Here is a 9046-nt window from a genome sequence, read left to right as displayed (position 1 = left end):
AAGAAGAAGAAGAAGAAGAAGAAGAAGAAGAAGAAGAAGAAGAAGAAGAAGAAGAAGAAGAAGGAGAAGAAGGAGAAGGGGAAGGAGAAGAAGTAGTAGTAAAGAGTCCTTTCTTTATTTTAAAATGACTAGCTAGCCACATAAAGGTATTGTTCCTTAAGCTACATCAGTTCTCTGCATTGAAAGAAACAATTAATTTGAAAATGCACATGAATAATTTTACTTGGATGTTTGTGTTCAGCTACAAAGTTCTTTTGACAATTAAGTGGTACGAGCCCACAGTGGGTCCAGGATTGTTCTGAGTATGGTGGAAGATAGAAGAGGAACTTGAAGGTGGGGACTTTTTGTCCTTAAGGAATTGATAACCCAGCTAGAGGGACATAAGGGGCTTAATAAAATAATAATATCGGGGCGCCTGGGTGTCTCAGTCGGTTAAGCGGCTGCCTTCGGCTCGGGTCATGATCCTGGGGTCCTGGGATCGAGCCCCACGTCCGGCTCCCTGTTCAGTGGAGAGCCTGCTTCTCCCTCTCCCTCTGCCTACTTGTGCTCTCTATCTCTCTGTCAAATAAATAAATAAAATCTTTAAAAAAATAAAAAAAATAAAAAATAAAAAATAAAATAAAATAATAATATCAGACACTTCCCTTGTTCCAGGTACTGTCCTCAGAGCTTTGCAAGGATTATTTAATCCTCCAAAGCCCAGTGAATTAGGTACTGTTATTTTTCTGTTTTCTACAGGATGAAATCGAGGTTTGTGCGGTTTACTGGACTCTCGAAGTGTTGTGAGAATTATATGAGAAATCATATGCACTCTATCGGGTTTAGATTTTGTTTCCTACTTAAAAAAAAAAGAGAGAGAGAAAAAGAAAAAAAAACCAAACAAAGCAAAAAAACAGCAGTACTTTAAACAAGATAGAGGTTTTTCTCTCTCATCAATCAAGTCTGAAGGCAGATAGTAACTGAGCCAGCCGCACAGCTCCCTTTAAGCACCCCACACACCTATTTCCAGGGGATCTGGGAAATGTAGACTTTTTTTTTTTAAACAGGTGGTCATGTGCCCAGTTAAAAATGTTTTAGCTACGAAGGGTAAAGAGAACAAATGGTGGGTTAGGAACTTGCTTCTCTGCCATATCTGTGTGTCCCTATGTGGGGCCCAGGATAGACGCAATACATGTTTAGTAATCATAGCTATAAAACTCAAAGCAGCTTAGAAGTGGCTTGGTTTGTTGATTTAAATACAACTATTTCTGCCTGAGGTTTTCCCTTTTCTAGATTGATGCCCTATCCTTAGATAGGGAAGTGAGTGAGTAAGTAAGAAGGGAAGGTGTGCTAGGTGCTCCAAACACTGCCCTAACCCCAGGGCTTGCCTCTCCTTTTCCTCCCCCAGATATGCGAGGTGGTTTGCCCCAAGGTTTGCAGCTGTGGAAAGGTGGCAGAAAGCCATATAAATGCCAAACTAGAATACTGCCTGGGCCCAGGCATTTCCCAACCTAGGATTCTACTTTCTTCCTGTGCCTTCTTTCAGGGACTACAAACGATGGCTCTGGCCTCTGGCAAATAGAGAGGATCAGGGGAGCCATACTGCATAATTCCAGGGGACAAGTAGTCACAGCTGGGAGGTGTCCTTTAGATTGAGGGCAACAAGCATGGCACCCCCCGGGGGCTGGTGTCTTGACCCATTTTGTGCATTTGTTTCGAAGAGTTTACCCTGGATCGTCTCAATCTCACAAATTTCCTAGATAGGAGAGAAGGCTCCCAGGTCACAAAATGTTTGCACTATATGGATCTGAGCTGTTTTCAGCTTGAGATTCTAGGATGAGCAAAGTTGGCTTATCTGAGCAGTGGAGGGGTGGGGGGGACAGGGAGTGGTATAGAGGAAACTAGGGTAGTATAGAGGGACAGGAGGAGGGGACTGGATGGTGGGGACACAAGCTGGAGTTTCCCGCTGCTTCATACATTGGGCCAGGGAAGGATGGCGGAGGAAAAAGAAGTGAGAGGTAAGGCCCTGATCCATCACCTCATGCACACATCTGAACTGTTACCAAGTCTTACCATGCCTCTCCTTACCATCTGCCCCACGGAGGGTCACTGCAGGCATGCATTTATGCTTTGTGTAAGTTGGAAAAAGACATCCCATCCTCTAGTGGACTCAGTCCTGTGCCAGGACTCAATGAGTGGCAAGTAAGGCTCTGGCTGGATTGCAGCTCCCACTCATCTCCTTGGCTGAGAGCCCTTGAGCATTTAACAATCTGCACATTCTTAAGTGGGGGGACTCTTTGGGGTCAGTTCACTTACTGCCATCCCCATGGACCCTCCTGTCCTCATCCAACTTCTCCATCTCTCATCTCTCACTTGGACTAGGCTTCATCATGACAGCTAACTCAGAGAGCCATTTACAGAGTCTCCAATTTAGCCTTTTGTGTTGTCAAGTAAGGTTATACATTTATTCCTACAGATACAGTGGTTAGATGAAAAGGGTTTCATCATATTGTTTTAAAACTTGTGATCTGGGGCGCCCGGGTGGCTCAGTCGTTAAGCGTCTGCCTTTGGCTCGGGTCATGATCCCAGGGTCCTGGGATCGAGCCCCGCATTGGGCTCCCTGCTCCGCGGGAAGCCTGTTTCTCCCTCTCCCACTCCCCCTGCTTGTGTTCCATCTCTCACTGTGTCTCTCTCTGTCAAATAAATAAAATCTTCAAAAAAAAAAAAAAACTTGTGATCTATTAACAGATCACACAGCTGTAGGGCACTATGAATTAATTAGAAATAAGTCCTAGAATTCTTCTAAGCATAAAAAAGCACACCTTGATTGCATTGTGTTTTTGAGGCTGAATAAATTGAAAAAACGTAAACATTAAAATAAACAAATTTTTAGGATCCTTAGTGTTTCTTCATATCATAATTCACTTAGAACCTCAAGAAATGGAGGTGGTCAGGCTTTCCTGGCCTGAGAGATGAGCCTGGATCCCTGAGACAGTCCCCCATTCTACCTCCCGTCTGCTCTGGCTCCACCTCTACCCAGTCTTCCCAGGAACCATGGGTCCCGTGACAACCCAGATGCAGTCATGTCAGCCCCATGCTCACATGCAGCAGTTACTTAGCACTGCTCTTGAATACCAGCCCTGGCCGAATTGGGCTGCCAGAACCAGCATGGAGGCCCCCACCTCTGCAGCTGGCCCTGGTACACCTGCCCCATTCGGCTCTCTGCCCCACTGGCCTCCTGTCGTCTGGGATCCCCTTTCTCTTCTTTCTCTCACTTGGCGGTTTTGAGCCCAAGCCAAACTTGCCCTGCCTGGGTCAAGCTTCTTCATCTACTGCCCTTCTAGAACCCTGTCTCTTCGGAGCATGTTATCTCTGCGCAATTATACATTTATTAGTGTGACCATTTGGCTAGCAGCAGGTTCACTCAGTGTGGTAAGTCCCCCCTTTCCTTCCCTGCACCCATCCTGCTGTGATGGCCACAGAACTTAGCACTGGGCTGGTGCACAGTGGTAACTTGGGAGTTACTTGCTGAATGAATGGGGCTGAGCCAAGAGGCCACCTTCCCAGCTGCTCCTTGTGAGTTACGCTTTGGGAAGGAAAACTTCACACACACAGTCCTTGAGAAAGCAGGTCACCAGCACCAGAGAGAAGTGCGGCTTGAGACAGGAGCCATCTGAGGGTCAGAGAAGATGCCAAGGTTAGCTGATTGAATTTTAAGGCCTGCAGCAACACGCCACAGTGTGAACAGTTCCTTTAAGTTAGGGAGAGGAAAAAAAAATATGCTTAACAACTTGGATGTTCTTAGAGGAACGCACTGATAAACAAATTTCTCAATGAAATTTGTGAATTCCATCTTGTGAAAGAAAGCACATAACCAAGTCCTTTGTCCCTTACCAGAACAATCAGGCCACTGTCAATAATTTACCCTTAAAGGTGCCCACTGATTGTCTTAATGGATTAGGGACAAAGCAATTGAATATAAGCAGGGTAAAATAAAAATCACATATGCACTGGGGCGCCTGGGTGGCTCAGTTGGTTGAGTGTCCGACTCTTGGTTTTTGCTCAGGTCATGATCTGGGGATCGCAGGATCGAGCCTGCATGGGGCCCTGGACTCAGCGAGGAGTTTGCTTGTCTCCCCCCCAAATAAATAAATAAACAAATAAATAAAATTAAATTAAAAAATAATCACACACGCACTACATTAATGCACATGAGTTGTTTGGAATTTATTGTGCTTGGAGAGTAGTCTTATTTTAGAAGTTTATGTGTACTATGAAGCAATTAATCACACGTGAGAAAGACCCAGAAGGGCCTCAGATAAGTCATTAAAATCTTTCCAGAAAATTGAGGTGTTTTGCTCTCCAAATGACTTCCCTTTGTATTCTTGATTATTATACATGACTTCAAATAGGTTTACTTCCCAAGTAGTTACTTACGAAGAACTAGAGTGGAGCTATCTATAAATTGTTCTTATCCACATAGCAGGGTATCAGTGATAGGAGCCATACAGATGATTATACGACATGACATAATCGTAGAAGGAGAGAGTATTGAAACGCACCTGTAGGTGCCGAGTAAGAGATTTTGATGGGAATAAAATTAAAGAAATGTCATCACACACATATTTATCTAAAAGTTATAGAAAATTTCTAAACTAGGCTGTAATAAAAAATACTTATTACACACCATTCAAAAGGTGGATGGTCAAATAGAAGATAAAAAGTACAATGTTCTAAAATGTAATAAGGTGTTTCTTCATATATTTCACTGATGTTACTATGTTTCTAGGGACGCTTGAGAGAAATTGTAGTAGCCTAATGGTAAATTTGACTTAAGGTTCTGGAAGTGTAGCCCCAACAGTGGTGGGTTCCCAGTGTCACGTCAGAGCTGTGCCAGACTGAGGATTAGGGAGCCGTGCCTGGTTGGTGGCTGCCAACAAGGAATAGCTGCAGGGAATGTTGTTGGGTGGGGAAGTCTGAGCTTGCTTCTTTATTGGCCAAACCCTCTATGACGTTTCAGGGCAGCCCCGAGTATGTTCTAAGGTAATTGTTTATCTCCCCTATTGAGGACAAGACCAAGATAATAATTATCTTTTTATTCTCAAAGCATGTCAAAAAGTAGACTCGAGATGTATTTGTTTGATAAGTAAGTGTAATTTATTCCCATCCAGGTTGATTATCTGTGCTATAATATTCTTACTAAGTACAATAGTGCTATTATTCGTCAGAGTCCCCAAATTTATTTAAATTATTTTTGCCTAGATTTTTTTTCAAATCCCACCTAATTCTTTGCCTCTTAAACTTATGGACCACTGTTAATTTGCATAGTTGTTTCAAATCAAATGCTATGTCCCATATCTTGCATTTACTCAGTTATTCACTGCTGATGTCTAAATCAGAGAAGTGAAAAGGACAATTGTTTAGTGCTTTTTAAAGTCCCTGCCCAAGATCAGTAGGGAAATCCCATTAGCTCCATTCATCGCATTTCTCATAAATCTAAAAGGAAAGCAAGTATCCAAAGCCTTATTCTTTAATAGTTCTTATTTGTAAAACCTTGACAGGGCTTTATTCTAAATTGCTTCCAAATTACATGAAGAATACTGAGAAATATGATGGTTAGTGAATCGTGATAGTTTCAGTTATCGAATAAATAACCAGAAGAGTAAAAGGGGACTTAATCTGAAAGCAAACAGAATGATGGGCTACGATGAGGCAAAAAGAACAGAGCTGTGGCATTCTTCAACTACCATCTGGCTCAATCCTCTTTAAGTGGGCGAGTTGAAGAGTCTTTTATTCGGGCCCCTAAAACTTCTTCAAAAGGAGCAGTATTTAAATATTAGTATTTTCATATAGTAACCCCCCCCCCCCAAAAAAAACCCCAAACAAATCAATCCTTTTTGTAGCCAACAAGGAGTGTTTAAGAAAATAATGGGTAATCTCCTGGCTAAACATGAGGGCACAGGGCAACCTGTGGGTGGGAGGTTGGCTGCAGGGGCCTGGTGGCCATTCCCCAGCTTGAGGGACTTCAGCTCTGTCACTTTATGGTTAGAGTGACTTATTAAAGTTGTCATTATTGTTTGAAATTAGGCAAGACGTGTAAAAATAAGGACTTCATTAGGAAAAAATGTACCTGTGAATTTCTAGTACCTTATTTCATCAAAAGGAAACAATAATGTAGTGTTGCCATATAGGATCATTGAGGCAAGTGGATATAAGAGAATTATCATCTATGGTTCAAATTGTGCTTTTGTGAAATGGGGACCTGTTTCATCACTTTCGAACAGACCCCTGACAATTGCTGTTTTTGTCTATTAAGTCATGGGTTTTTACATGAAACTCTGAGAGGCTTTTATTTTGTTTTCTTGAGAAGGTGTGTTTAAAAACTGTAAGCCGAATGAATAGGAGCCTGCTACTTGTCTTCGGCAAGGATGCTTTCAAGAAGGTATTTTAGCATTCTCTGTGGTTTAAAAGACAAAACCAAGTCCTGCCGGCTTTGTGTTGTGCTTCTCCTTCAGACTGCAGTGCCTTCTGTCTGCTTTAGGGTGTGGCATCTGCCATCGGGGAGGAGAAACTGGCATGTGTCGGCTTTTATAGCAGGCTGATTTCATTGTGCTGGGGCCTCTATTTCAGAGCCTCTTGGTTCCAATCTTCTAGTTGACTTGCTCAAACAAATGGGATTAAAAGAGATTTTGACTTTCTGTACCTAATTTTTTATCTTTAGTTCCATGATTTTTGTATATGAAAAATATTTTTAAGAAAAGGGCCAGAGCTGAACTTGGTGACTCATTTTCCCTTTCAGGATTAGTTGTGAAAATAAGCCACAAGATATAGCTACACCTGCTTAAATTGACTTTGACATATTTCATCAGTTTGGAAAAATGCTTTCTTATGATTATATGTACATATTTAGTTTGGGTCTAAATATCTAAAAGCATAAATATGTAATTGATTTTAGAATATATGTGTAAACACACAAAACGGACATATATTTATATTTGCATATGAAAAACTTCAAAAATTCAACTTTTGTGGTGTACTGCGTATAATTAGTATGTATTTGAATGCATAAAGGGAGAAAATCCAGGAGAAAATGTCAAAAAGGCACACTAACAAAGATGTAGTATTCTCTTGGCAAAAACTGATGAATGATTTGGCATGAATTCATCTTACAGTTCTGTAATTCTCTCTTACACACAATGATACAACCCGTTTTCCAGTTGTTTGCATAGAATTGCAATTTGTTGTCTGTACACTCTATAATGACCCTTGGGTGTGCACCTGATTCCCCTCCCCCACCAATTAGTCACCAGTTTTTCCCACCTATCTTTTTCTATTTAGTCCTTAACATATTTGCACTTGCTCAAGCAAATAAAAATAACCACTGCAGTGAAAATAAACTAATCTTTATTTAAAAAAGCTGAAGAATGAAATGATTTTAGAAAACTATATTCCACTAAAATCATATATATTATTTCAGCTAGTGTGACCTCTTGAAAGTTCCAGTTTCAAATGCTTTCTCTCCATGTAAACGAGTTCCATACTAGTGCAAGTGGAGGCATTGCTTAGGTTAAGAAAACCTGCTTGAAGATATTCAGAAGGTTACCAGGTGACAAATTAACAATAATAAAAAATTTAAAACACCATAAAGTGACAAAATAGAGTATTTTTAAAAGAACAAAGTCTGCAACATTTCTGCTCTAAGATTAGATTCGACCAACTTGCATTACTATTGGTTTTATATTTATTAAATACGCATTTCTTTTTAGTTTTGTTTCACATTGCTCAGAAACGAACTCATATCAAGAGGGTTAATTGTGCACATTAACCTCTGAAATATGATGAAAGGCGTCGTATAGATTTATGAAGACATGAGATAAACTTCAGCTGTCACTATTATGGCACCAATAGTTACATTTCCATGTGCAAGTTGGAGCATAACACACCAGGCTACTTATTTGAAGACTTTCCCTTTAGAGAGAGGACAAGAGCATTGGAAGAAAAATGCTCCTTTGGGAATGCTTTTGCGTTTTCATTGATAAGCCTACACGCATATATGAGGTGCCTTAAAAAATAGTTATATAAACATCATCTTTGGGGCAGGTGCAGTCAGCCTCAGCACTTATTGAGTACTTGCTGTGTACAGGGCACCACGCTGCCTGAAGGCGGCTAACCTTCCCTTAAACTCTTTCCTAATTTCGCAGTTTGAAGAAGTTGTGGGAATTACGCTGATGGCCCCAAATCAAGGCAGAGAGGCCAACATTCTGAAAAATTACATAACTCCTGGGAAAGGCAGTGCTTTTGCGCACAGATTGCCCAAATATTTTCTTTCTCCGTCGGCTCCTCCAAACCTTTGAGGCCAACAGACAACTTTGTTCCCCTGCCCTTCTCCCTCTTTTGTCTGCTCGTCAGACTCGTTTTCCACCTTTGTATCGTTCCTTTTAGACGTGAAAACAAACACGCGAACGGCCGGTTGGCAAGGAGACGAGGCACGAGGGGAAAGTGCGGCCTCGCGTCGCCCCACGCCGCCGCGCTCCGGGCGCCTGCGGAGCCGGCTCGAGCCCCCGGCCCGGGGCCGCCGGGTGCTCGCGAGGCTGCGCCCGGCCGGGCGGGCAGCGGCGGCGGCCCGCGCCGAGTCCAGTCCGCGTTTTGCGAGTGCACACGAGTAATCAGAGAGAAGTGGATAATAGTTGCTCGGGCTCGCTCGGCTCCCTCTCATGCCATGCTGGGCCCGACAGGCTCAGTCAGTCGTGTATTTACCCATATCCGGGTTAGAGAGGAAAAGAGAAAAGTTTCATTTAAACCTGAACTAAAAACTTTCACCATGAAATCACACAGCGGGAACAGGCCCAGACCGTAAGGCGTGACTCCCGGTTCGGCTCCGGCGGGGCCTGTGGAGGGGGAGGGGGCTCGCTCGATTCCCGTCGGGGCGTGTGGATGCGCACAGGAGGGGCCGCTGACTAAAAAGTGGGTTTTATTGTCTCCCCCCGCCCCCCGCCCGGCCTCGCCACGCCGCGGCGATCATGGCCGCGCGGGCAGCAGCGGCGGCGGCGGCGGCGCGGGCGCGGGC

The 9046-nt window shown here is 43.1% G+C and overlaps 1 protein-coding gene across 1 annotated transcript in view; it reads left to right on the top strand.

Moving 5' to 3' along the window:
• Positions 1 to 8643: 8643 nt before the first annotated feature.
• Positions 8644 to 9046, top strand: part of ARID1B (AT-rich interaction domain 1B) — a 440882-nt gene continuing 440479 nt past the window's right edge. The window contains exon 1 of the mRNA XM_032407588.1: positions 8644 to 8832. The gene's annotated coding sequence lies outside the window, so the exon portion shown is untranslated. The remainder of the gene's footprint in view (positions 8833 to 9046) is intronic.

Source organism: Phoca vitulina, unplaced genomic scaffold (genome assembly GCF_004348235.1).
Source record: "Phoca vitulina isolate PV1807 unplaced genomic scaffold, GSC_HSeal_1.0 scaffold9, whole genome shotgun sequence".
NCBI lineage: Eukaryota > Metazoa > Chordata > Mammalia > Carnivora > Phocidae > Phoca > Phoca vitulina.
This window is presented reverse-complemented; position numbering and strand designations above follow the sequence as displayed.